Below are 27,635 nucleotides of genomic sequence, written 5' to 3'. Positions count from 1 at the left end.
TTTCTAGAGCCGTTCTAGAAACCCTGGTTGACTGGACTCTTGGCATATCGCTCAACTTTTACATCAGTAAGAATAATTAAGTGAAAGAAACAGACTATCCTAAAACATAAAGAATAGCAAAGAAGGGAGTCTAACCCTCTTCGATATTAAGAAGTACAACAGAGCAACTGTAATCAAAATGACTTGTATAAATTGGTATACTTGTATACTTGTATAAATTGGACTATGACGAATGGCACAGAAGTATGTCAGGATTTAGTATGTGACAAAAAGAGACACCACTGAAATAAGTGAATGAGGATGACTTTTAAAAAAAATTTTTTTTAATGTTTTTATTTATTTTTGAGACAGAGAGAAAGCACGAGCTAGGGAAGGGCAGGCAGAACAAGAGGGAGACAGGAACAGAAGCAGATCCATGCTAACAGCAGAGAGCCTGATGTGGGGCTCAGACTCACAAGGTGACCTGATCATGACCTGAGCTGAAGTCAGACGCTTAGCTGACTGAGCCACCCAGGTGCCCCAAATGAGGATGACTTATTAAATGTTACTGTAATAAGTGGCCCAAAGTAACCTACAGATGAATGAAAGAGGGAAATATTAAAAAGTAGTAAAATATATTTAAAAGTAATGAGATAAAACAGAATTTAGTATCAGATCACAGAAGGAAAATTCTTCTAAGCATGAATGCATTGGATGAATCTAGTCAGCAAATCAACTCTATGAAAATTAAAATTTTGTAGTCAATCCAAAATTATATCACTAATTTGCTACACTTGAAATACATATGTAGCAAATATGACTAATAAGGACTTAATATATACACAACTCCTATAATTGATATGAAAACCTAATACCTCTATAGATACGTATTTGAAAACTATACACAGTAAAAAAGATGGATGACAGTATTTTATGATGTTAAGATAAGAAAGCCCTTCCCAAGGAGTACATGAAACCCAGAATACCTAAAGGGAAACACTGATAGATTGTTTCAAAAAACATAAAGTTTTTTAAAATTTCAAATAGCAGAATGAATAAAGTTAAAAGAAAAATGTGAAGAAAGTATTTGCAACAAACATCAAAGGGTTAATATTCATGAGATATAAACAGCTCCTAAAGATCAATAAACTATCATAAGGAGAAAATGAACAAAGATGTGAAGACAATTCTCAGAAAAAATTCAAATATCTATATATACATATACATATGTGGATTATATGTGGATTTTTTTGATAAATACAGTAAAGTACTGTAAATATATTTTCTCTTATGTTTTCTTTTTTTAATGTTTTATTTATTTTTTGAGGGGGGAGGGGCAGAAAGAGGGGGACAGAGGATCCGAAGCAGGCTCCACACTGACAGGCTGACAGCAGCAAGCCTGATGTGGGACTTGACCTCAACTGTGAGATCATGACCCGAGTCGAAGTCAGATGCTCAACCGACTGAGCCATCCAAGTGCCCCTCTTATGATTTTTTAATAACATTCTTATTGTAAGAATACAGTATATAATACATATAATGTACAAAATATGTGTTAAACAACTATTACTGGTAAGGTTTCCAGTCAACAATAGGCTATCAGTAGTTAAGTTTTGGGGGGAGTTACAAGTTAAATAAGGATTTTGACTGCATGGGGGGTGGATCCCCCTAACCCCCAGCATTATTCAAGGGTCAACTGTATATATGTGTGTGTGTGTGTGTGTGTGTGTGTGTATTTTCATAACCTCACTAGTAATTAAGGATATGCAAAGTTAAATAAGATAATGTTTTAAAATATTTTAAAAGTTTAAAAACATTGTGATGTTATCATATAAGAGTAAGGCCCAAACTCTGGTAGCTAGTCTCCAAAGAGGACCTCCGACAACAACAAAATTCTTCCCTTCCCTCTATGTGTATGCTGCTCTCTGCATCAAGAGGTGAAGTTTATTGTCCCTCTTATTGAATACAGGCTGCCCCTGTGACTGCTTTTACCAATAGATGGAAGTGGATATGTTGTTCTGGGACTTCTGAATCCAGGCCTGAGAGAACTGGTTACCTCCTCTCCCTTTTTCTTGGAATACTGCTTCTTAGAACCCAGTTACTATGGTGGGAGAAGCCCAAGCCACATGGAGAAATCATGTGAATTATTAGAGCCAAGACACTCCAGTTGACAGCTGCAACTGAGCCTGCATCAACTACTATTGATGTAAATGAATCTTCCAACCCCAAAAGATTTTGATCATTGAACAAGACCTAATGAACAAGGCCTAATTAGCATTTTAATCTAATCAATCAATTCAGAAATTTCTCTTTGCTAGGGAAGGGATGGAGGAGTTGGAAGGGCTGGGGAAATATTTGTAACTCCCAGTGCACCAGTAGCTGGGGTGGGGAATTTATTTTGCTCATATGGTGCATCTCTGATAAGCCCCACCCATAAAATTGCATCCCTGATGAGCCCAGTCTATAACTGGGCTTTAAGGCAGTCACTATGCACTATGGCTCCTATCTAGACGTGGAGCCTGTAATCTGTTTCATACTTGGCCCCTTGTTCTTTACTCTGAAGTGACCTGGCCATGTATCATGCCTTGACCTACCTATAAAATAAGCCACATCTTCCCACAAGTTGTGACAAGGAGTACAACCTATTTGGAGGACACTTTCCTCTCTATGAATAGGAGAGAACTAGTAAGGAACAAATTAAAACAGTTAGTTTACTTTCTACCAATTAGATGCTGCCAGCACTTGGAAAGGGAAGTCAAGATGTAGTCATCCACCAAAGGATAAATAGTGGTCCCTCAGTAGGTTCCACTGACCATACATGGACTTGAATTCTCCCTGCTTCTGGACTAAGTAAGAATGATCAAGGAGCCTGTGGATATCAGTTGTCTTCCCAATATCCCTTTTTCCACTGGAGAACATCCCTTCCCTGTCCGTAGTAGTTGCGGTAGTATTATCAAGTAGTGCCGTACCAACATCATTGGGTAGAGGTGGAAAAGTGCCCTAGGCCTAGATAGTTGTAATGCTTCCTCTTACTGTCCACAGTAGTCAAATGAATGGGCATATGACACAGTTACAGACAATCAGAGTCACTACGTGAGATATGCTAGAATATGGTTGGAGAGTAAGGCTCTTTTTCTAGAATTGAACGTTGTTGAGAATCATAAAGTCAAAAGATACACATGTCATTGTTTCCTACCACAGAGGAGAGAAGAGCTGAGAGAGGGAATAATAAGGCCTAATGACATTGTTTAAATACCTATATCAAGCTATGCTTGAAGATAATACCAATCCTAGGGCTTTTCGGTTAATTGAACCAACAAATTCCCTTTCTTAATGCTTAAGGGAATTGGAATTGGGTTTCTGTTAGTTATACCTAAAGAGTCTTGGGTAGCAAGGGGCACTATCCTTGATCCTTCCCTGACATTTGTATCTTGAATTATGAAAGGGAGGACACTAATTATTCACCCTTATCTATCAAGAATGTATTAATTTGTGGGGCGCTTGGGTGGCTCAGTCGGTTGGGCATCGGACTTCGGCTCAGGTCATGATCTCGCAGTTTGTGAGTTCGAGCCCCGCGTCGGGCTCTGTGCTGACAGCTCAGAGCCTGGAGCCTGCTTTGAATTCTGTGTCTCCCTCTCTCTCTCCCTCTCCCCCATTCACACTCTGTTTATTTCTCTCTCAAAAATAAATAAACATAAAAAAAATTTTTTTTAGAATATATTCATTCTTCAGAGCCCTTGATCATCAATTCTAGGGGGGGGGGAGGGGTGGTTAAGGAGGCAGGGCAATTCTCTTCATTTTTCACATGTAGCAGCTGATAGAAAGATGAAGGTCCTTCTAACAGCTCAGTAGCTGTCCAATTAAAAATGCATATTGAGTAGCTATATAATAAAATACAAGATAATCACCATCATCAAGTGAGGGGCCTCAGGGAGACAAGATTTATATACATGCAATACCTAGATAGCTATCACAGGCTTGACACATTTTATAGGACAAAATAAAATGCACAAATAGCATGTACCATAAAAATTTGAGAAATTTCAGGGTTTCCTGGTCAGATGATAGAAAACCTCAAAAAAGAACCTGGAAAGTATTAGTATGCCAAAATGGTTAGGAAATTTGGCTCCTTAGGGCAAAGGGGCAAGTGGAAACTCTGGAGACCGACATTTTATTCCATTCCTTTTTGTGTGTCGTCTCTCTCTTCCATAAAATCTGAAACCTGTTGCTCTTATTTATATTTTGGTGCTTGTTTTTTTGTCACTCCCTGTGTGTCCCTCAAAGACAGGAACCATGTCATGTTTACCAGTGAATCCCTGGCACAAATCGCAGGAACTAGTATAGAGCAGATGGTCAGATGCATGTTGAATGGAGGGATGAATGGATGGGGCAGCAGCATCAAGATTCAAGCCATTGGAGACTCACAGACCATTCCTCTTCTTCCTCCCTACCCTTCCTGTCTAACTTTCCTCTCTGCCATATAGGTGCAGTTAAAACATATGTCATTTGCCAGGATACAAGATGCAAATTAGTAAGTGCTGGGGAAGTAACAAATTAGAGTCACTGTCCTACCTATTTCCCTAGGCCTTGAGGACCTGGCTCTGCCAAGGGCTCCCTGCCCAGGGACATAAGCTGCTCTCTTGCCAGCTTGCTGTGCTGACAGCTCTAATTGCTAAATGAACAGTCTGTGTTTCTAGTGAGAGAGGTTCTCAAAGAGTGTTGGCTCTTGAAGCCCTGAGAAGGGAAAACAATATTGTGCAATCAAAAACTACCACCTCAGCAGGAGAGGTCAGCACTGGATTTTCCATTACAGGAGGGGTAAATTTGGAACCTGAAGGCATTCTTGGAATTTTGGTTCCCAAAGTGCAGTGGAACCCATCTGATCATTGGAAACGTGGATGAGCTTTGCTTTCAGAACGCAAGCTACTATAAAAATAATGGTTTGCAAAACAAATTGTGTAGTGGTGGTAGAGTTTCTGGGTTCTACAAACATCACAGCATGAATCTTTAAAGTCCTTCCATAAATATATATTTTGGGGATAGATGCATATCGGGTAGAGAAATCAAGAATTCTGAAATTTGACCCTTAAAGAAGTGGCAGTTTCATTGAGGAATAAACCAGGCAGTCACAATGACATAATTAAAAGTGCTAGGCAAAAAATGATAAGGATCACATAACAGCACTCAGGAAGAAGAAAGAAATCATTGCTCCCAATGGTCTTAAGATAGATGAATTTGCAAATGAATATTTAGGTTATTGAAATCAGGAAACACCTGGGAAACTGCTGGAGAACTTCAGAAACTATTTTATCATTCAGCTCTAATCAGATTTAATGTGCAGAGTCTATGTTAAAGGCTTTTGGCCAAAGGTTTCTGGTCAACACTGAGAGTTGATAACATTTTCACCCACATAAGTCTTGATTTCTCATTAGTATAATCAATAATTTATTACATAGCTGTATTTTAGTTTCTAATTGGTCTATTTATAAAAGCTAATGATTTCGTTTTTTAATTTTTTTTCAAGTTTATTTTGAAAGGAGCATGAGCAGGGGAGGGGCAGAGAGAGAGAGAGAGAGAGAGAGAGAGAGAGAATCCCAAGCAGGTTCCATGTTGTCAGTGCACAGCCCCTAAATATTTTTCTTAATAAAAATAAAAATAAAAAAAGCTAAAGGGCACCTGGGTGGCTCAGTTGGTTAGGCATCCAACTCTTGATTTCGACTCAGGTTATGATCTCGGTAGGTTATGATCTCATGGTTCATGGGTTGGAGGCTCCCACTGGACTCTGTGTTGACAGCATGGAGACTGCTTGGGATTCTCTCTCTCCCCTCTCTCTCTGCCTTTACCCCCCTCATTCTCTCTCTCCGTCAAAATAAATAAACTTCAAAAAAATTTTTTTAAAGAAAGATATTTAAACAAACAAAATAAGAAAGAATTAGAAAGAATGGTACACCAAACAGCCATATACTCATTACTTGGATCCAAAACTGGGTAACATTTTGTCATATTGACTTTATCTTTGTGTATATACGTGTGTATTACTAAACCATTTCAAAGTTTATGTCGGTTATGATAGTTCATCCTTACATATTTTATGTTGTAGCTGTAAAAAGTTAAGAATATTCTCCTTATTAACCATAATACCATTAGACCAACAAAATGAACAATAATTCCCTTGTGATAATATCCAGTACACATTTATATTTTCCTATCTGTTCCAAATATATTTTATAGCTGTTTTAGCTTGTTACTTAAAAGATCACTGAAATCACCATTACCATTAAATAACTACTGTTGGTATCACTTACATTTTTAATTGCCTAATATCCCTTCCTATCATGTGTTAGGTTATAACCTAACACAAAGAAATTTTGGGTATCTCAGCCCTTTTTACAAGCCCTGGCTAGACCCTTTTCCCCTTTTTTGCCTTTGTTTTTCACTTTCTTTCAGCTGGCTCCCAACTTTTTAGTTTTACCTACTTTTTGTTACCCTTCCAACCTGACACCACTGGCCTCTGCAGTCTTGGCCTCAGTTGTCTCCTGGACAGTTTTTGGACCCTCCTCTGGATCTCTTTCCTTCAGTTGTTATACCCTATTTGACCAAACCGGTGCCAACATTGGGCAAGCTATGCCTTGGACATCTACTGGGGTCCTCATCTAGGGAAATGGGACATTTTTGCATTTAGCATTTAGGGATTCTAAAGACCTGGAAATTTATCTTGCCCTCTCTTTGCTGTGGCCGAACACACTTCGATGGCTTCATTTCTGCTCCTGTTTCTCCATCTGGCATCTTCAGATCGATGCTTCATTGAACTACAGGTTTGGTGTCGTTCTCCAGACCTCAACTAAAAGAAGAGTTTTTCTGCATTTCAGCTGTACATTCATAGAGTCTTCCTTTTTAGGGTAGGTGGAGAAGGGCCAGTTCAGGACGCCCAGGTGCCCAAGGAAGCTAATTATTTGATGCTCCATTAAATCAATGCTTAAAGAGTATTTGTTTAGGGGTGCCTGGGTGGCTCAATCGGTTAAGTGTCTGACTCTTGATTTCAGCTCAGGTTGTGATCTCACAGTTCATGGGTTCGAGCCCCACCCTGGCTCTGTGCTGACAGCGTGCAGCCTGCTTGGGATTCTCTCTCTCTCTCCCTCTGTCTCTCTCTCTCTGCCCCTCCCATGATGGTGCACTCTCTTTCTCTCTCTCTCTCTCTCTCAAAATAAATAAACTTAAAGAATATTTGTTCAGGGGCGCCTGGGTGGCTCAGTTGGTTGAGCGGCCGACTTCGGCTCAGGTCACGATCTTGCAGTCTGTGAGTTCGAGTCCCGCATCAGGCTCTGTGCTGACAGCTCGGAGCCTGGAGCCTGTTTTGGATTCTGTGTCTCCTTCTCTCTGACCCTCCCCTGTTCATGCCCTGTCTCTCTCTGTCTCAAAAATAAATAAACGTTAAAAAAATTTTTTAAAAAAAAGAATATTTGTTCAATGTTTCTTTAAAGGAAAAGTTACACACTGTGTGGAGAGGCATGGAGAAAGACAGTAGGTGATCACATACCACTTGCATACTTGACTCAGGAAAACAAAGACTTGCAGTTAACTAGACCCAACTCTTCTTTAAGTGTTGGAAAGAAGAAAGGAAGCAATGTTCCTGAGGTTGAAATGGAGGGAAGGGCACTGACCCCGAGGACCACTTCATTCTAGCTGTTCTTGGGAGCAAAATGCCCAGAGCCACTTCTTTTAGTCCCAGCTGCCCAAGCTGTTCCTTGGCTTCTCCAGACTGAGGGCCGACAACCAAAGCATCCCTTGAAGGACTCGTGCCTGCCACCCACCAGCATGGCTTGGGCCCCCTGGAGCTTCAGCTCCTCTGCCACTTCAATGCCAGATATTTCAGATGTATACCACCTACAGAGAGGCTGAGGAGCTGCCCTATTATCACCCCCCTCTCCCTAGTACAAGTGTTCAGATGAACATGTGCCCAGCCTGAGTTCTTGCCAAGCAGCTGCATTCCCCTTCTAGCCTGAAGCTCTTCTCATTAACCACAACATCAGTTCCCCAGTGAGACCCCACTGACCTTTGTAAAGAACTCCTACCATGATTACCACAGCCTCAACATAGCTCATCATCATATCTGGAGGCATTGGATAGTACAAATGCTCATTTACTCCATTCATGTTCTGAAAGCACCACAATTGATTCATTGAGAAGGCAAGGTGATTTGTTAGGTCCATGGAAGTTGCTTTATAATACAGAGGCTGTAGTCTTTGTTTATCTCCACTCTAACTTTATCTGAGCCAGTCTGGAATCTTATAGTCTCTTATAACAAAGTTATACAGGCAACTCTATTCCAGAGGGACATCAGGTCTGGTACCTTAACCCTGTGCCCCTTTCTCATGGAAGGTGACCCCAGTGAAGGTCAAATACCATCCCAGGGAATGGGAATTCCAGCCTAAAATCAGCTTTCGGGCACTGTTGTTTAGGGACTCCACATCTGAGGGTGGGGCACCTATCCCATCACAGCCTGTAGCAGCTGCCACATGCAGGAAAGTTTTGTTCATACCAGGCAGGCTGCCTCTTTTAGTGTTTTGAGTTTTCAATCTCATACACTCCAGACAGCCAAAACTGCCAGGTAAACACTCTTTCCTGAAGTTCAAGGAGCATGTGCTCAGGCTTTTGCCTTGTCACCATGCTTCTTGACTAGATTTAACTAGCCCTGAATATGGTCTACAAAGTACAGAATAAAAATTGACATCCTGCTCATTGCCACTACATGTGACTTCCACCCTGAAGTCAGGAGATGCCTGGGAATCCTGAGGATTTGATGCATCCTCCCAGTGCTTACTCATGTGTTTCTGACCCAAGCTCTTACCTGTCATTTTCCATATTAGCCCCTGTCTGTACCTTCATAGCCAATGTGTTCATCAGTCAGGACCCACTTGTTAGGGCCCATTTGCTTGTCACACTTACTCAAGGCTCACTCTAGTCTCTCTGTCACTCCTTGTTATTGGAAGACTTCCATTCCTTCACCCATGTTCACTCATTCCACGTTGGCTCTACAACCTGGCCCCTACTATCCAGGGGCCATTGCCCCTAGGATGAACTTCCTGGTGTATGATCTCCGCTTTTGCCTCTGATTCTGCTCTCTGCTTTCTGGCTCCAGGCCACATAAACATGGGAAAGAGGTGCTCTGCCCACATACTATGCCTGGAACCCACCGAAGCCTAATCTGACTAATCTGGCTTTAGTCCTTATCTGGCCCCCTTCTGACAGGAGAGGTTTAGACACCCAGAGTCCCAGACTTGCAGCTGGAGGACAAATACCAAAGCCATGTCCAAGGACGGGTGCCAACACTGAGGAACTTAGCCAATCCAGTCATCATGCAAGGAGCCAGAGACAAGTAATAAGATCCTGAGACAAGGTCAGGGAGCTGGGGAACATGAGAGTAAAGACCAGCAGGGAGAATGCTACAAATAGAAACTCCATCAACAGGGTCCCACATTCACACCTTAGGGTTTTCTAATTACATGTCTTTAAAGATATGCCTGCACATGTTTTACAAAATCATTTGGTTTTATCTGGCTTATTATTTTTTTTTTACTAAATTTTCTTAATGTTTATTTACTTTTGAGAGAGGGAGAGATAGAGTGTGAGCAGGGGAAGAGCAGAGAGAGAGGGAGACACAGAGTCTGAAGCAGGCTCCAGGCTCTGAACTGTCAGCACAGAGCCTGATGCAGGGCTCAAACTCAGGAATGGCGAGATCATGACCTGAGATGAAGTTGGATGCTTAACTGACTAAGCCACCCAGGTGCCCCTATCTGGCTTACAAAAGAAAACAACAAAAAACAAGCTCTTAATAAAAATCACCAGTCTCCTCCTTGGCCCTTGCAGCAACATTTTCCAACATTTTTACTGATTTTGTATGTATGTGTGTATGTACTTATTTCTTTTATATTATTCTCATATGTTAAAAATTTGGTTATATGTTTATTCTTAGAATTTTTTAAGTTTTAGACTATTTTGTCCATCACTTTTCTGCTTTGAAATATGGGGAATTAGTTTGATTATGCTACTGCCTACAGTATTAAAAAATGTACAAAGGACTTGTGTAGACATTTCTTCAAAGAGTCTGAAAAGATGCTCAACATCACCAATAATTAAGACAATGCAAACCAAAACCACAACAAGATACCACTTCACACTCATTAGAATAGATATTACATATATATCTATATTATATCTATACTATAGATATTATATTATAGAATCTATTATAGAATAGATATTACATATATATCCATATTACATATATATATCCATATGTAATATAGATATATATGTAATATCTATTCTAATGAGTGTATATATATATATATATGACTTAAGAAAATAACAAGTGTTGGTGAGGATGTGGAGAAATTGGAATCCTTGTGTACTGTTGGTAAAATAGTACAGCTGCTGTGGAAAACATGGAAGTTCCTCAAAAAATTAAATGTAGAACTACAATATGATCCAACAGTTTTGCTTCTAGCTATATACCCAAAAGAATCGAAAGCAGGGACTAGAACTGATACTTGTACACCAATGTTCATAGCAGCATTATTCACAAAAGTCAAATTTCATTGATGGATTAACAGATAAACAAAAGATTTAATGTATATGCAACAAAATACTAGTCAGCTTTAAAAGCGAGTGAAATTCTGATATATGCTACAACATGGATGAACCTAAAGACATCATGGCTAATGAAATAAGCCAGACCTAAAAGCACAAATACTATGATTCTGCTTATGTGAGGTACTTATAATAGTCAAATTCACAGACACACAAAGTAGAATGGTGATTTCCAGAGAACAGAAGAGGGGGACATAGGGAGTTATTATTTACTGGGTACAGAATTTCAGTTTGTGATGACAAAAACATTCTGGAGATGGATAGTGGTGATGTCTGCACAACAATGAATGTGCTTATGAATTGTAATGAACTGTATACTTAAAAATGGTGAAAATGGTAAATTTCATGTTATGTGTTTTTTACCACGGTAAAAGTAAAAGAGATACTCTTCAAGGATGATTTATCACCATGACAGAAATGGAATGTGCAGGAAGGACTGGTGGACTCCTTTTGTTTTCCTCTCTCCAACTGACACCATCCCCTATAACTTTATGATTGATTATTGTCTACTCTCTCTCACTTTGGATGCCTATTTATTCTGCAAGCCATTATCAGATATCCACCTGGCTACCTCCCTCCTTCATTGTCTTTTGACCTCCATAATTTCTGATAGGAAGTCTGCTGTAATTCTTATCCTCCCCACCTCTGTATGCAAAGTACCTTTTTTCTCTACTTTTAAGGTTTTCTCTTTATCGTTGGTTATACCCAGTCATAAAGTTATGAGCAGTGTCAGTGGTAGGGAGGGAAACAACAGGAGTCTACCAACACTTCCTCAGATCCCATTGCTATCCTGTAGTATATCTTCATCCTTGAAGAGTATTTCTGATTATGCAAGAACACCATATGGACTTGAGGACCCTGTTTTTCAAAGCTTTGAGATCATGTAGGTACCACTGTCACGAAACACCTGAGGGTCACCTTAGGAAAAGAAGCAGTGGAGGGTGGGGAAGTTATTTTGGAGTCAGATTTTTTTCCTAAAGAAGGTAAGTATTTCTTGTAGGATCCACTTACATTATTTAACCAAATCAAATTTAAACCAGAGCAGATGATCCTAAAATTATCTATACCTACAAACACAAGTTGGAAATACATGAAGCAGTATGATGGTGTTGTGCAATGTAGTGGCCCTGCTTACCAGCCTCCATCCCACTCCTCACATTATTCACATTCCTGTGCAATGCTATTTCCTCAAACAGCTCTTAAACTGACCATTCTACCTAAAATAGCCATTTCTTCAACCATTCTTTAACCTTTGCTTTATTTTTCTTTGTAGCACTTAATCACAACATGGCATTCTATTATTTATTGGTTACTTGTTTATTGTCAATCTCCTCCACTAGAGAATAAGCACCATGGTGCATTTTCATTGTCCTATTCATATCATATACCACAGCCTAGATCAGAGCCTGGAACATTATAGCATATGCTCAATAATATTTGTTGAATGAATTTATTTATGTATTAACTTTATTACATTGTTTATATTAAATGTATGTTTAACACATTTAACTATTATGCTATTTAATCTTACTTAAGTTTCCTTTTCATTTTTATCATTTATTACTCATTGTGTAATCACTTACTAAGCCTCTACTTTGTGTTACGTATATAGTTAGCATGAGAGGTGGGAAGAGACAAAGATGTATAAAGAAATCCCCGCTTCCCGAAGGATAAAATTCAAAGTCCTTAGCAAGCAAAAATGGGACGTCCTAATTTAAGTGGGAAAAACGGTTTTATTTTTTTAAAAGCACTCCAGAATTTAGGTTTGTTTCTAGAAATGTGAGAGAGTCCCTGCTCCCTTCCAGCCCTTTCAAAGAGTCCAACTCCCCAACTTCCCGACGGCGAAGCGCGGCGCCAGCTTCTAACCCAACCTAGCTCAAAGCTCCTCCCTTGGTAATGAACAGTTGGGAAAATCCCACTGAGGCCCGCCCCTTGCCCCTCCTTGCTAGATTGAATGGCTCAACCCGGTGGGAGGGGCCGCTGGTTCAGCCAATAGAAGGAAGCGCGAACAAGAGCCTGTGTAAACAAACCCAGCTGTGCTGAGCCTTGGGCTCCTCCCCCACGTGGGGGCCGGACGCACCCTTGGCCCAATGCCTATCCAGGACTAACGTAGCATCCTTTCAGCCAATCAGAGCCGGTGTCTCCCGAAAGGAGGCGCTCCACCCTGAGAGAAAGAACGAAGGGAGCAAAAAGACAGATGTTCATACCAATCGGAAGCTGGAACTTCTGAGAGAGTGGGCGGGAACTGCTTCACATTTAGACCAATAAGCACCACACATGCCCTTCTAGGTGAATGAGCGGCATCATCTTCAGTCCAATAGGCGAATGGGGCGGTGCCCAGCAACCAATGGCTTGGGTTCGGGGGCGGAGTAAATAGCCAGTGTGCTGTAAGAGATAACCTGGCGAGTGGCAGCGGCGCTTTTCCCGTGCTGTGGCTCGCTCACGCTTTGGTACTGGAGGCCAAGACTGTTTTGGCGACGGCGACCTCTGCGGCGACGGCTGAGGCTCTCGGAGGAGTGACGGAGTACGGTCTGGAGGAAGGGCTTCTGGTCAGCCCAGGTGGGCTCGGGCACCCGGGCTGCCGGGGAGGGGACCCGCGGTAAGCGCCGTTCTCCTGGCTCTGGGGGCGCCCTGCGCCTCCCTTTCCGCAGCCGTCCGGGCTGCGAGGGGCGACACGCGCCCGTCCGAGCTCCTGTGGGGAGGGTAAGACGGCCGGTCCCACGTCGCGGCCATACGCAAGGAAGGGGCGTCCGTGGGGGTTACCCTCTGCCCCTTGCGGTCGTTAGAGGGTCCTTAGTCCCTTTCTCCCCGCACAGGCACGCTATTCCTCCCCCGCCCCTCAACTTCCCTGAGCCTCCTCAGCCTCCTTCGGACTGAAGCGAGTCCCCTCACTACCCCAGCGCAACACCGCGAGGGAAAGTGACCAGTGCTGCATCCCCTGGTCCCCTCCCCAGGCGGGTACGGGGAGGAGTTGCACATTTTCACCCCTCCCCCATTCGCGGGCCTGGGTGCGTTATCTGTGTTTCTTCCACTCCTTCCACCTCCCGCTTTACCCCAGCTTTCGTTCTTAATACCTTATTTGAGTTAGGAACCTTGGCCACTTGTCTCTTGCTTCCGTTCTGCGAGTGAGCCTTTACCCCTTCCACCACCTGAATTTCATCTACATCTCTCATGGAAACTAACATTTTCCACTTGCTCCTTCCAAGCAGCTGGAAGGTGAATGCAAGAGACGCAGGATACATAGTACAGGGAGCTTTGCAAGATTGGGAATTTTAATCAGTTTTGTTAACGGTAAACTGTTCTTGCCTTCCTTAAAATGGCATTCGATCATAATATCCTCTCTGGAATCTTTGTCCCAGGACAGTCCTGATGATAGTTTCTGGAAATGCAGGCGAGAAGGGTTTCCTGGCCACAAGAAATTGAAAATGTCTTATTATTATTTTAAGTAGGCAGTTTGCATTATACTTTGGCTTAACTGGAGTGGCAGAGAGTTTGCAGTGTAAGGGCCTGTCCATCCTCATTTATCATAAAATATGCAACATGTTTTAGCTGTGTGGCTCAGTGGGATTGATCACAACCAGACTATGGATAATATGGCATTGAATCTGTTTAAAAACAATATTCTCTATTCCCCAGTCACAGAGTATTTGTATTTACATTCATAGTATATCAGTTTGTGTTTTAATGATATTGGTTCTAGCCATATGTTTCAAGATAATAGTGCAAACTGCGTTGTGCCTAAATAAAATTATGCCAAGAAATTTATGGGGAAAAAGTAACTTGTCACTTTAGAGTTTTGAAAATATCAATTTACATATTGGACAGTAAGAGTTTTGTTTTGAGGAGATTGAAGTATTGGAATAAGCGTGATGGGCCCCTTAGGCTATGTGTGTATGAGAGAGAGTCTTCACATAAATTGGAATTGTTTTTCTTAGTTCACAGAGGTGAAATGTAAGCAGTTAGTTTAATATGTACATTGTTTTTTGCAAGTTTTTGAAAAATTCTTATTGTTTTCCTTATTTGTAACATATATATATATTACAAATAAGGAAAACTATATATATATATATATATATATATATATATCTCCTTGTATTTTACTGGGGTAAGACTGTACCTTGTATACAGAGAAATAAGTCATAGAGTGATTTAAAGGGAATCTTCACTCTGAGGAGGCAGCATTGTGTTGTCTAATAGACCATATGTTTGAGCCCTGTTAATAAATCACATGAAAAGGGGAAGATTTTAAAGCTTTTCTAACAAATGCCCAGGTATTGAGAACAATAAAAAGTATTAATTACAGAATTATTAGCAGCATTCATCAAAGAAAAGTCCTGGAAAAACTGCAGATTGATGGGTTGGTTACTATTATGCATTGATATAGGCTGCGACTGAAAACCGAAGTTATATTTTGCAGTCTTTTCAGGTGTATTTGTGCTTAGTAAATACTCGTTTGCAACTTTAAAGGCTTATAACTATGCTTTCTTCCTAGAGATTTTGTCTTTAAAGAGCTCACAGTTTAATGGAAGAGACACCTGTAAACCAAGAATTAAATGCAGAGGGAGAGGTTCTGCAGTGCAGGGTATATGTAGGACACAGAGGAGCACTGTGATCCGGTGTTCTGGCCTCATCGCCTGCTCTAGACTTTCTGATGTGCCTTTCCTAAACCAACCTGTTTATCTTACACACTTGGGTCTCTGTCTGTAGGTGCTGTTCTCGCTCCTTGAAAGCCTCTTCCACACCTCATATGCCTAGTGAGGTTCTATTGCAAAATCTCTTGAAGCCTGACACTGGCCTGCACTCCATCCAAATAATTGTTTGCTGTATCTTTTGGTTATTTTATTATAAATAAATACCTTTGATTTTCACTATTTGCAGTAATTTTGGTGTATAAAGCCACCTAGAACGCTAAATTGGCAAATACTGAACCACTGCTCCTAGGGAAAATATGTACATATATACATCTTACATGGATTATAATCTTAGATCCTAAATACAGTTAAATTATATTTTCTGTATTTTACAAGAGAGGAAATGAGGTTCAGAAGTATTAAGTGACTTGCCTGAGGCCACCCTCTAACAGGTGCCAGAGTTAGAATTCAAACCCTGTCTGGTTGGACTCAGAGCCAGAACCTCTTGCAGTACACTGCACTGCCCCCTACCATCTGTGTCCTTTAGTCATCTCTGCGACACATGGAAATACAAATGCAGAGCACTCCCTAGTTCCACCTTAGCTGGGAGTGTGTTTGAGGGCTGACTCAAAACTTTTGCACTTTGTGCATGTCTGTGGATGGCCAGGAAAGCACTGTGAGTATTGATTTCGTGGTTACAAAGAAATTTTAGCAAGTGGGATAATTCAAAAATACAGGATCCATAAAAAATGAGGATCAACTCCACTTGTAAATGACCTCTGGAGTCTGTTTCTTTTTTTTTTTTTTTAATTTAATTTTTTATTTTTTAAAATTTACATCCAAATTAGTTAGCATATAGTGCAACAATGATTTCAGGAGTAGATTCCTTAATGCCCCTTACCCATTTAGCCCACCCCCCCCACAACCCCTCCAGTAACCCTCAATTTGTTCTCCGTATTTATGAGTCTCTTCTGTTTTGCCCCCCTCCCTGTTTTTCTATTATTTTTGTTTCCCTTCCCTTATGTTCCTCTGTTTTCTCTCTTAAAGTCCTCATATGAGTGAAGTCATATGATTTTTGTCTTTCTCTAATTTCACTTAGCATAATACCCTCCAGTTCCATCCACATAGTTGCAAATGGCAAGATTTCCTTCTTTTTGATTGCCGAGTAATACTCCATTGTATATATATACCACATCTTCTTTATCCATTCATCCATCAATGGACATTTGGGCTCTTTCCATACTTTGGCTATTGTTGATAGTGCTGCTATAAACATGGCGGTGCATGTGTCTCTTTGAAACAGCACACCTGTATCCCTTGGATAAATACCTAGTAGTGCAATTGCTGGGTCGTAGGGTAGTTCTATTTTTAGTTTTTTGAGGAACCTCCATACTGTTTTCCAGAGTGGCTGTACCAGCTTGCATTCCCATGGAGTCTGTTTCTTGATAACCCTTCTTGCAGTCCACTGTAGAATGTTCCTTTTCTCTGATAATTTGTTCACTTATTCATTTATTCAACAAATATTTATTAAGCACTTACTATAAGCTAGGCTTTTTTTATACTTTGGTGAACAAAGAGATTAAGCTGTTGCCCTTACTGATATTATATTTGAGTAAAAGAGATAGACACCTAACAGCTCAGGGAAGAGGTCCAGGTTGGAATGACAAATTAACTTGACCACCTGACATCCCCCAGCATATTGACTTACAGAACATTTCTGTTCTACTCTGTGCATAAACTCTTCCTTTTAAGTCTCTCTCTGTAGGGGCACCTGGGTGGCTCAGTCAGTTAAGCATCCAATTTCAGCTCAGGTCACAATCTCACAGTTCGTGAGTTTGAGCCCTGCATTGGGCTCTGTGCTGACAGCTCAGAGCCTGGAGCCTGCTTCAGATTCTGTGTCTCCCTCTCTTTCCGCCTCTCTGCCACTCGCAGTCTGTCTCTGTCTCTGTCTCTCTCTCAAAAATAAATAAACATTAAAAAAAAAAAAGACTTAAGTCTCCCTCCATTAACCTGTGTCAACTTGTACTTGTCATTAGTTGATTTTGAGGCCATTTACCCATGTAACTGGCAGGATTTTCTAGAAGGTTCAGGCTGATTTGGTCTTTGATTTCTGGTTCTGCCAACTACCAACTGAGTGACTTTGGTCAAGTTGTAGAACTCTTAAGCCTGTTTCCTAATTTCAGAAGTGGTGATATGATGTGTTAGGCCCTTGTCAGTTAAAAGGAAGAAGCACATACTTAGAGAGAATCCTAAGCAGGCTCCGCGTTGTCAGCGGAAGGCCTGATGTGGGGCTTGAACTCATGAACCGTGAGATCTTTACCTGAGCTGGTCAAGAGTTGAACGCTAAACCAGCTGAGCCACCCAGGTGCCCCCACATGTTACCTTTGATGATGAGGGTTTACTATAAATTTAAATGGGAAGTCATCTCAGCAGCCATATTGTCCCTTGGCCCTACTGCTTTCAAAGCTTTAAAAAATAGTAACTGAGCAGTATTTAGAATAGGATTTGAGCTCTGGAGACCTTCCTTCTTTTACTTTGCTCACCCAACATTTGTATTTTCCAAGAGAGAAACTGATTGTATTGGTTTGTCACCTAAAATAGAGGACCCCTATTGGGTAGAATTTTTTTTTAATTTTTTTAATGTTTATTTATTTTTGAGACAGAGAGAGATAGAGCATGAGCATAGGAGGGGCAGAGAAAGAGGGAGACACAGAATCTGAAGCAGGCTCCAGGCTCTGATCTGTCAGCACAGAGCCTGACTCAGGGCTCGAACTCACAAACCGTGAGATCATGACCTGAGCCAAAGTCGGACTCTTAACCGACTGAGCCACCCAGGCACCTCTGGGCAGAATTTTGAGCCAAGCCATGTCCTAGGTGATCTCTCTCTCAGGTTCAACCTGTAGATTGTCCTTAGTTAGGGCTCTGAGTGCTAGTCCAGGTGCTTGTGGCCCAAGAAGTAGGGTGTTTTCATGTATTATCTGTTGCACAGACCTCAGTATATATAAAAAGAACCCCTTGGAGACAGTTTCTTCAGAAGACAGTTGAGAATATAGCAGTCCTTAGAGCTTTGTAGACATCTGTCTAATTCAAATACCTATCTAACGTGATCATTGATAATGTCTAATAAAGAACCTAACAAAGTAAACACATGTCGAATATTTCATAAATCTTCCTTTTGGTATTGCATTTAATATTATTATAGTGTGGTTATTTGTTCATATGGCTGTCTTCCTTACTAGGCTGTCAGCTTCTTGAACGTGGGGTCCACATCTTTATCTTACATAGTAATAGGTGCACAAATATTTGACTTGAGGAATTCCCCACTTTTCCTGAAAGGATGGGAGGATATGAAGGCTTCCCAAAGAAGGTATTGTTCAAACTGATTCTTAAAGGGTGAGTAGGAATGTTTTCCAGATGAATAAAACTGTATGACCAGCAGGGACCAGCAGGTGCAAAGGCCTAGAGATATAAACAAACAAAGATCACCTAAGGAAAAAACTGAATGGGCTTGGCTAGAAGACATGTCACAACTGAGTTTACTATGACCACTGTTGCTCAGTAATGGATGCAAGTTTTAGGGAGAGAGCATAGTATTCTCGGGCTGTTGGCAGGGTATCACTAACAGCTTAGAAATATAAGAATTGAATTCTGGGAAACTGTTCTACCATAGTGACTTTATTTACTTCCATCATGAAGTTCATATGTGCCCCATACTGTTCAAAGTGATGAAAATATAAACAAACTGATTCTCAAAAAGCTCACCATCTATCAAGGAGACAGATGGGTGAACTGATTTATCACATGTTAAGTGAGATAATAGAGATATAAATAAAAGCTGTCTAAACCAGCAGAAAGGAGTAGTTAGTAATATAGAGAGCACTGGGGAAGATTTCTCAAGTGAGATACTATTTGAGCAAGGCTTTGGTGGGTGAAGAGGAAGGAGTTCACTAGACTGAACATAGAAACTTTTTAAAGAATTAATATTTTTGTGGTAAAAAGATTTAAGAGCTATCCATGTTTGTCATATCTGTTGTGGGTGTACAGTTAATAACTATATTCAAGCGGTTTCTCTAAACAAAAGATGTGAATAGTTATGCCGTAGTAGAAGAATTTTTTGTTAAACTGGATTAAACAAAGGTTTCTGTGATGCAGGACTTCTCTAGGGCCTTTATTACATTAATGTCCTCTGTAAATTATGGATCTCCAAAAGGGGTATATTGTATTTAACCATGGCCTTTCCTTTCCACCCCCCTCTGTAGCATATCTAATCATCTTTTGGAACAGAATTATATGAGACATATTTTGAGGAATGATGAATTAAAATGTACTTTAACAAACCAAGATTTATCAGTCGTCTCCATGTGCATTGCAAAACAACCTGTATAATTTTATAGGAAAGAAGGAGAGATATTGAGGAGAAAGAATACATCCTAGTCAACTTATTGTCATCTTGGTCAGTAAGTCCCAAACTTAAAAAAAATGTTTTATATTCACATATTTTATACCTCATGTTTCCATGAGGTATGTGGAGACCAGACTAGAGCAGGGCAAAGACAAAGGGTGTCTTGAAAGTAAGAATCTTCCAATGTGAGAGGATGTTACTTTTATCAGGCATTCATTTTGGGCCATATTAGATGTATATTTTGCCAGTTAGGTAATTTATTTATATGCATACTAACTCTGGAGTTTTGGGAGTTGTATGCTAATGTTCTCCCTTCAATAAGATCTGATTATATGAGCTTTAGGGGCTGAGGCCTTATACTGTGTAATTTTAATTCATCTGTCAAATTCTGATTATGTAATTAACTCCAAGTTATTGTTAAAATTAAGGAAATGGCAATAATGTTTCTGATAGTGTACTGAATTTGCAGTCAGAAGATCTGGGTTTGAAATTTGTCTCTGCCAGGTTTCTATTTGAATGACCTTGAGCACAACTGCCTAACCATCTGTTGCCTCCTTTTCTGTTTTGATAGAATGAAAATACATAGGGTTAGTGTAAGAATTAAATGATGCACATAAGCGTACTTTAGAAACTCTGAAGCACTGTACAAATATAAGACAGACTAACAAAGTATCCAGCTTAATTTGAATTAACATTTTTTTAGTTTTTAATTTTATATTACAGAAATAGTACATTAATTCTGAAAAATTAGAAAGCATTGATGGGCAAAAATGGAGAAGGGGGAAGCTATAGAGCACTCATACTAAGATCCACCATACTGGGGCACCTGGGTGGCTCAGTCAGTTAAGCGTCTGACTTTGGCTCAGGACATGATCTTGAGGTCTGTGAGTTCGAGCCCCGTGTTGGGCTCTGTGCTGACAGCTCAGAGCTTGGAGCCTGTTTCGGATTCTGTGTCTCCCTCTCTCTCTGACCCTCGCCCATTCATGCTCTGTCTCTCTCTGTCTCAAAAATAAATAAACGTTAAAAGAAATTTTAAGAACATCCACCATACTACGGCAGTGGTTCACATTTTGATGGGTTTATTTTATACCTTTTGTGCACATTCATCATTTTTTTATAGAAATGCGTGTTTTAGTCATTTTATTTTTATGAGATGAATCCCTAAGAGTACAATTGCTTGATTCACAGAATTGTTACATCTTTTGCTACATAACGCTATATATAATGAGAACTAGAAAAGGGGCTAACTTCTCAGTCTGGTAAATGTGTGACTTTGTAATCATCTAATATCTTGAACCATTTCATAAACTTCCTCAAAGGAATTCAGAAATGAATTTGGGGTGTGTGTGTGTGTGTGTGTGTGTGTGTGTGTGGTTATGCTTGGCATTATTGTTTGTAATAGCATAATAGAAATGACTCCAGTGTTTGTCAATAGGGAACTAGTTGAGTAACTCTGGTACATGAAAACCCTGGAATATTATACAGTCGTAGAAAAGTATGGGGAAGACTATGTACTGATGGAAAAGAGCTCTAAGATATATTTTGATTTTTAAAAAAGGGGCACAGCATGCAACCATGTATTTAGAATGCTGTTTTTTGTGCTGAGAAAGAAGGGTAGAGTAAGAATATGCATTCATATTTGCTTATAATTGCAAAAAGAAATCTGAAACGATGTATAAGATACCAATGGAAGAAATACAAATGGAAATGGGATTTTGGCATATGCCTTTATGTATATTTAAAACATTTTTTTGGGGCGCCTGGGTGGCGCAGTCGGTTAAGCGTCTGACTTCAGCCAGGTCACGATCTCGCGGTCCGTGAGTTCGAGCCCCGCGTCGGACTCTGGGCTGATGGCTCAGAGCCTGGAGCCTGTTTCCGATTCTGTGTCTCCCTCTCTCTCTGCCCCTCCCCCGTTCATGCTCTGTCTCTCTCTGTCCCAAAAATAAATAAACGTTAAAAAAAAATAAATTAAAAACATTTTTTTGAATCGTGTTTGTGTTACCTTTTCAAAAAAATGAGTAGAGGGACACTTGGGTGGCTCAGTCAGTTAAGCATCCAACTTCAGCTCAGGTCATGATCTCATGGTTCATGGGTTCAAGCCCCGCATCAGGCCCTGTGCTGACAGCTCAGACCCTGGAGCTTGCTTCGGATTCGGTGTCTCCTTCTCTCTGCCCTTCCCCACTCACGCTCTTTCTCTCAAAAATAAACATTAAAAAAATTGAGTAGAATGAGTGAATGAAATGGAGTTATGAGAAAGAAGAGTCTGAGGATATCAGGTGAATACATAGCAATAGTAGCAAAGATTGGAAGAGTGGCCCCAAGAACGGTTTGGCAGGGTTGTTTTTTCTCCTTTTACTCAATTTTGTATATTTAAAAAATACGTGGAGCACAATAAAACAACTGAAATCAATGTTTCCAGGTGGTCACCCCATGCTTAAGTAGCTGCTTTCTTTTTCATGTTCACTTGTAGTGTTTTTTTTTTTTTTTTTTAATTTTTTTTTTCAACATTTATTTTTGGGACAGAGAGAGACAGAGCGTGAATGGGGGAGGGGCAGAGAGAGAGGGAGACACAGAATCGGAAACAGGCTCCAGGCTCTGAGCCATCAGCCCAGAGCCCGACGCGGGGCTCGAACCCACGGACCGCGAGATCGTGACCTGGCTGAAGTCGGACGCTTAACCGACCGCGCCACCCAGGCGCCCCACTTGTAGTGTTTTTTAATGCATACATAAGATTTTCAATTGTAATCGTACTTTTCTTATTTTTTAGCTTACCTAATTATGTTTTTTCTGTGTTGCTACTAGAGAACCTTCAAAAATAATGAAGGTAGTGGCAGCTTTGTCCAGTGCACATCCCAGAAGTGGGCTGCTAAACCTCACGGGGCAGGAATTCAAGCCCCGTAGTCTACGTGTGACACACATACATGAGGAAAAATAAGAAAGAGATTTAAATATTTATAAATAAAAACATTCCTCCCTAATATAAAAGAAGCCGCATTCTTTTTTATAATAATTAGGAAACAAAATATGAAGAAAAATGGTCTGTAATTTTGCTACCCAAATGTTTTTATGCATTGCATAGAAACATTTTTTACGGTAGAATCATTGTGTGTGTGTGTGTGTGTGTGTGTGTGTGTGTGTGTGTGTGTGTGTGTATTTCTGACAACTATAGGGATGCTCATGTAGTTTTTTTCCTTTGCTTGTTAATATGAAAAAATACATTTTTATATTTCTTAATTTTAGACTATCCTTGCATTTCTGGACTGAACCCTATTTGATCAGGGTTTGGTTTTGCTTTGTTTTGTTTTTTAATTACTTGCTTGATTTTATTTACTCATGTTTTATTTAAAAGTGTATGGTTATAGCATGGAAATCGATCTGTGGTTTTTCTTTTGTGCTATTTTTGTTCTGTTTAATATGTTGAGCTACCTGTAAACTAATCATTAGAAGGCTTTCTTCATTTGTGCTCTGAAACAGTTCCATGGAAATTATCTGCTTTTTGAAAGTAGATGCTTTGTGAACTACAGACTGGTCTTGCCCCCTTCTTTAAAATGCAATATTAGGGGAAGTGAAGTTTTAACATAGTGATTTTAGTATAAACAGAAACAGAACAGTATGTAATTGCTTTTGTTTGATAGTGGCGTTCTTGGTGTCTTTTTATTACCACAGCTAATACTGAAATATTACACTCACCATCTGAGGGTTTACAGGGACCTTTGTTTTAGTATCGAGCAGATGTGACTGTTTAGTTCTGCAGCCTTGCAGATATACAAAATGTGCCTCCCAGGGCTCTGCTTTATGCTCACTGAAAGCAATAAGTAATGCAGTGAAACTTTGCCTCGCTAGAATCTTTTAATGAATGGGGAGTTCTGGTTTAATTGTGTTAACTTGGAAGTATAAAGATGAAAAATCCTAAACTTTAATTCCCTGTTGAATACAGTTCTAAGATGTAGCAAATAATTCCACTTCTCTTCTCTAGTAAGCTTGATATATTCAGACCTAGATGATGTTTTATTACATAATTCTCGAAGTGTCTGAGGCTTACATTATGAAAATTCTTTTTTGGAACTTTAGATATAAGAAGATGTAAAAGTGGCATTGTGTGAAATCAAGCTGGATGGGAACTGATGCTTATTAAGTATACATTTTCAACTAAATCTCAGATTGCAGTGTGGTTTTTTATTTAGCTCCCAAAAATAAAATACGTTGGGTTGAGGGTAGGAGTTGTGAGGAGATTATGTCTTTTAGTTGGATGTCTTCATTTCATATCAAGATAGAATATATAGTACCCCTGGCTTTGGACCAACAGAGGAATCACATTTTTTTTTTTTTTTTTTTACTTGCTGTACCGGCAGTGGTTCTCACAACTTGAGCCTGCTTCAGAATTACCTGGAGGGCTTATTTCAACACAGATCACTGGGTCCCATCCAGGGTTTCTGATTCAGCAGGTCTGAGGTGGGGCCTGAGAATTTGCATTTCTAGCAAGTTCCCAAGTATTACTGACGCTGTTGGGCCTGGGACTATATTTTGGGAACCACTGCTGTATGCTAACTAAATACTAGAATTCCAGCTCTAGAAGAAAGCTGAATTTGGTTTGGGAGTATAAGAAGTACATAGGTTATGGAGCAAATCCTGAAAGATTCACCCCTCTTGCTGCCAGCATAGTGTTGAATTCAGGTAATCGGCCATACACAGGGACATAAAATAATTCTTGTTTCATGATTGAAGCCCTAGACAAACATCAAATGAGAGATGTTTCATTTGCAAATCTTAGAGAATAAGGGATTCTGGTCAAATAGGATTTAGTGATTAACCCCATGAGAATAAGAATTATTTATGTGTCATTTTTGTGTCCCTCATCATTTACTATTTAGCCTTACTTACTTGTTAATTTTTTTTAACGGGGACAGAACTTTGATTGCTTATTGAAAGTTTTGTGTGTTTTTAAAGATGTTAGCTATGTTTATTCTTACTATTACTATACTATTACTATATTACTATTTTTTAAAGATAGTAACAAGAGAATAAGAGAATTTTTTTCCCCAAAAAAGAAATTATTGGAATGAGTTGTTATCTTATTGGAATGTTGGAGAATATAGCCTGCTGCATAAAACATCAAGCATGCCGTGGATTTTCAGTTGTTTTTGTTATTTGTCATTATGTTGTTTGATGTAATATTACTAATTTTTGTAACCCCCCTAAGGAAAAATGAAAGTCAAAATCATAGACCTGGAGCGACAGCTGGACAGAGAAGACAGCTATGAAGGAATAGGTAGATACACACACACACACACACACACACACACACACACATACATGTATAAATACATATTCATACACACATATATTTTTTTAATTATTTTTTTTCAGCAAAGACAAATGTACCTGTGCTGAACTTAGGCATCACTGAATCTTTGAGTTGAAGAGAAAGAAACTCTGGAAGCCACACCTTTTCACAGAGTTTTGCTTCAGCAGGCTTTTCTTGCTTGTCTACTACCTAATTTCTGTTGTTCCACTGCTAACAGCCTCAGTTTGCAAGTTGACCAGCTGGTCCAGCATTGACTATGGAGGAATAACTGGTATTACAAACAGTGGGTTCGGCAGACTCCCTATTTGGAAACATTTCTGTTTTGTTCCCCTTATTCCCTCAGAAAAGAAGTGGGGTGAGGAAAAGAAAGGTAGACCTAGATCCTATAGACTAGACCAGTGGTTCTGAAGCTGGTCAGAGACACCAGAGACATCAGAGACCACCCACAAGTTTTCTAAAATTCAGTATAAATGTGGCTCACCCCTAGACCTTCTCCTGCGATGGAGCCTGAGGGACTACATTTTTAATAATTTCCTGAAGTGATTTTTTTGTCGCCAGCTGAACTCTATGCCTCTGACCAGAACAGTGTTGGTCTCCAGTAAATTTCCATCCGACTGTGGTGAAATAAGAAAAATTAGGACCGCATAGTGTTTGTCATAAAGTTAAATTTATTCAATTTAAAGAATTGTCTTTTGCATTGAATTAAGGCCTTCCTGTGTTCTTTGGTGTTGAAAATATCCTTTTATAAAATGATGCTAAGGATATTTTTACCATCCTTAGTTAAAAAAAATTGCAATTCTATGTCATCTTCAAAATATTTTTTAAAATTTACTGGCCTATGAGATCCTGAAGACTAAGCACCTCTGATCTAATCATTCTTGGAAATTGTTTTTAAGATACTTTGGAATACAAATCCATAGAGGATCAAAAACTTTTGGCTAGATGAGTTTCAGAATTCAGAATTTTTCAAATTTTAGAGAGATGCTTTCTCTGTGTGTTACGTAATGCCCCCGTGATCTATTGCAGCACCCTTAGTCACACACATTAGTATTTCTGAGCAAAACAGGAGTATTCACACTAAGTGGGATAAATGTAGGCTATGTATAGCTTCACATCAGTTCAAGTCTTAATGTCATCTGAGTTTTGACATAAAGCATATGGAAAATTTTTAGCTTCTAGAACTTTTTGGATTTTGGAATTGTGCATAAGGAATTATATACGTGTTTGGGAGTCTGCTTTCTCATCCTAAAAGGGCTGGCAAGCTTCAGATTAAGTGGAGCTTTGTATGTTTATGGTAGAGAACATAATTTATTACACCAGCATTACTTTGTTCATATTTTCCTTCCAAAGACCTAGTCCTTTTGTTAAATAGCATTTTTCTTCAGCCTGGTTTCCCTACTCCCATTAGCAATATTTGAGGAAAATCAGAGTTTAATATCATAAGCATTCTGGAGCTAAAGTGGGAAGTGCAAGAGTATTAAGGAAGTAGCTAAGAGCGTGAACCTTGGGAATAGGAAGACCTGAACTTAAGCCCCGATTCTGGCCCTGACTATATTATCCCTTAGGCAAGGTGTTTAATTTCTGAATGGTGGGGAATTTATCTGAAAAGCAGGGATAATATCAGCACCTATCTCATAGGATTGTTGTGAACATTAAAGAGAGAACATTAGTGAAGTACTTAGAACAGCTGTTATTTTATTCTTGTCTTTTCCCCTTGTATTTGGATGGATTACTTGTTTCCTCCTTGTAACTTGATTGTCCTGTGGTGCCCTTTTATTCCCTTAGACGTCTGGGAAAACTTGTTCAAGTACTTTCCCAATTCACAACTAATTTCTACTCTGCCTTTACAATATAGATGTCAAATTCTGTCTCTTCAGTGCTTTCCACACCAAAAAATCCATCAGCTCCTAAGCTTTTTTTAAATGTTTATTTATTTTTGAGAGGGGGGTGGAGAGAGAGAGCCAGGGAGGGGCAGAGAGAGAGAGGGAAACATGAATCTGAAGCAGGCTTCAAGAACTGTCCTTCTACCTTAAATTAATTTTCAAGGAATTTCTCTACCCAAAATGGTACCTTTCCTGAAAAGACTTCTAGTGAATACAGTTTTCTCAACCTCATTATGTATGTATTTAGAGTGGTTGTCTCCTTTCTTCCCACTTTGTTGTAGCAGACAATTTTTTTTTTCCAAAAATATATCAGATAAAATGAGCATGTGGTCCCTTTTGGTGATATTTGTTGAGAATCCATGGTATGAATTTCTTCCAATTTAGATAATTGCATGATGGCAAGCTTTTATGCCTAGCCTACAGCTCTTGAGAAGACTATTATAACCACCTGCTGTTATTAAACGCTAAAATAGTAAACAAGAGCATATAAAAATATTTCCTAGAATAGAAGTAGGGATTTTTTTCCCCCTCAAGAGTAATTTAACCTGTCAAAAACAGATTCCTGAGTTATGTTGTCACTGGCTGTGGGCAATATCTGTTAATACTCAATGAAGAATGCTCAACCACAGATCGTAGCCCCTAAGCACATGGGTCTCCTTCCTAGGAAATGAGATTTAGAATATAGCATTCTGAAAATGAGTCAATAAATTATTTATTGAGGACCTGATGGGCACACAGAGGCATGCTAGAAGCTGTAAAGACTTGATTCTTGCCCTCAAAAATGT

At 39.7% G+C, this 27,635-nt stretch overlaps 1 protein-coding gene across 2 annotated transcripts in view; it reads left to right on the top strand.

Annotated features, from left to right (window-relative positions):
• The first annotated feature begins 13,025 nt into the window (after positions 1 to 13,025).
• The window catches only part of PAIP2B (poly(A) binding protein interacting protein 2B), a 29,405-nt gene continuing 14,795 nt past the window's right edge, over positions 13,026 to 27,635 (top strand). Inside the window, exon 1 of one of the 2 annotated variants that reach the window (XM_047069073.1) lies at positions 13,026 to 13,228. The gene's annotated coding sequence lies outside the window, so the exon portion shown is untranslated. The remainder of the gene's footprint in view (positions 13,229 to 27,635) is intronic. The other variant, XM_047069072.1, reaches the window with a different exon arrangement.

The sequence above is a fragment of the Lynx rufus genome, unplaced genomic scaffold (genome assembly GCF_022079265.1).
Source record: "Lynx rufus isolate CCGP_SWC_20201006 ecotype Redwood Valley unplaced genomic scaffold, mLynRuf1.p SCAF_8, whole genome shotgun sequence".
Classification (NCBI taxonomy): Eukaryota; Metazoa; Chordata; class Mammalia; order Carnivora; family Felidae; genus Lynx; species Lynx rufus.
Note: the sequence above shows the minus strand (reverse complement) of the source record. Positions and strands in the feature narration are given on the sequence as shown.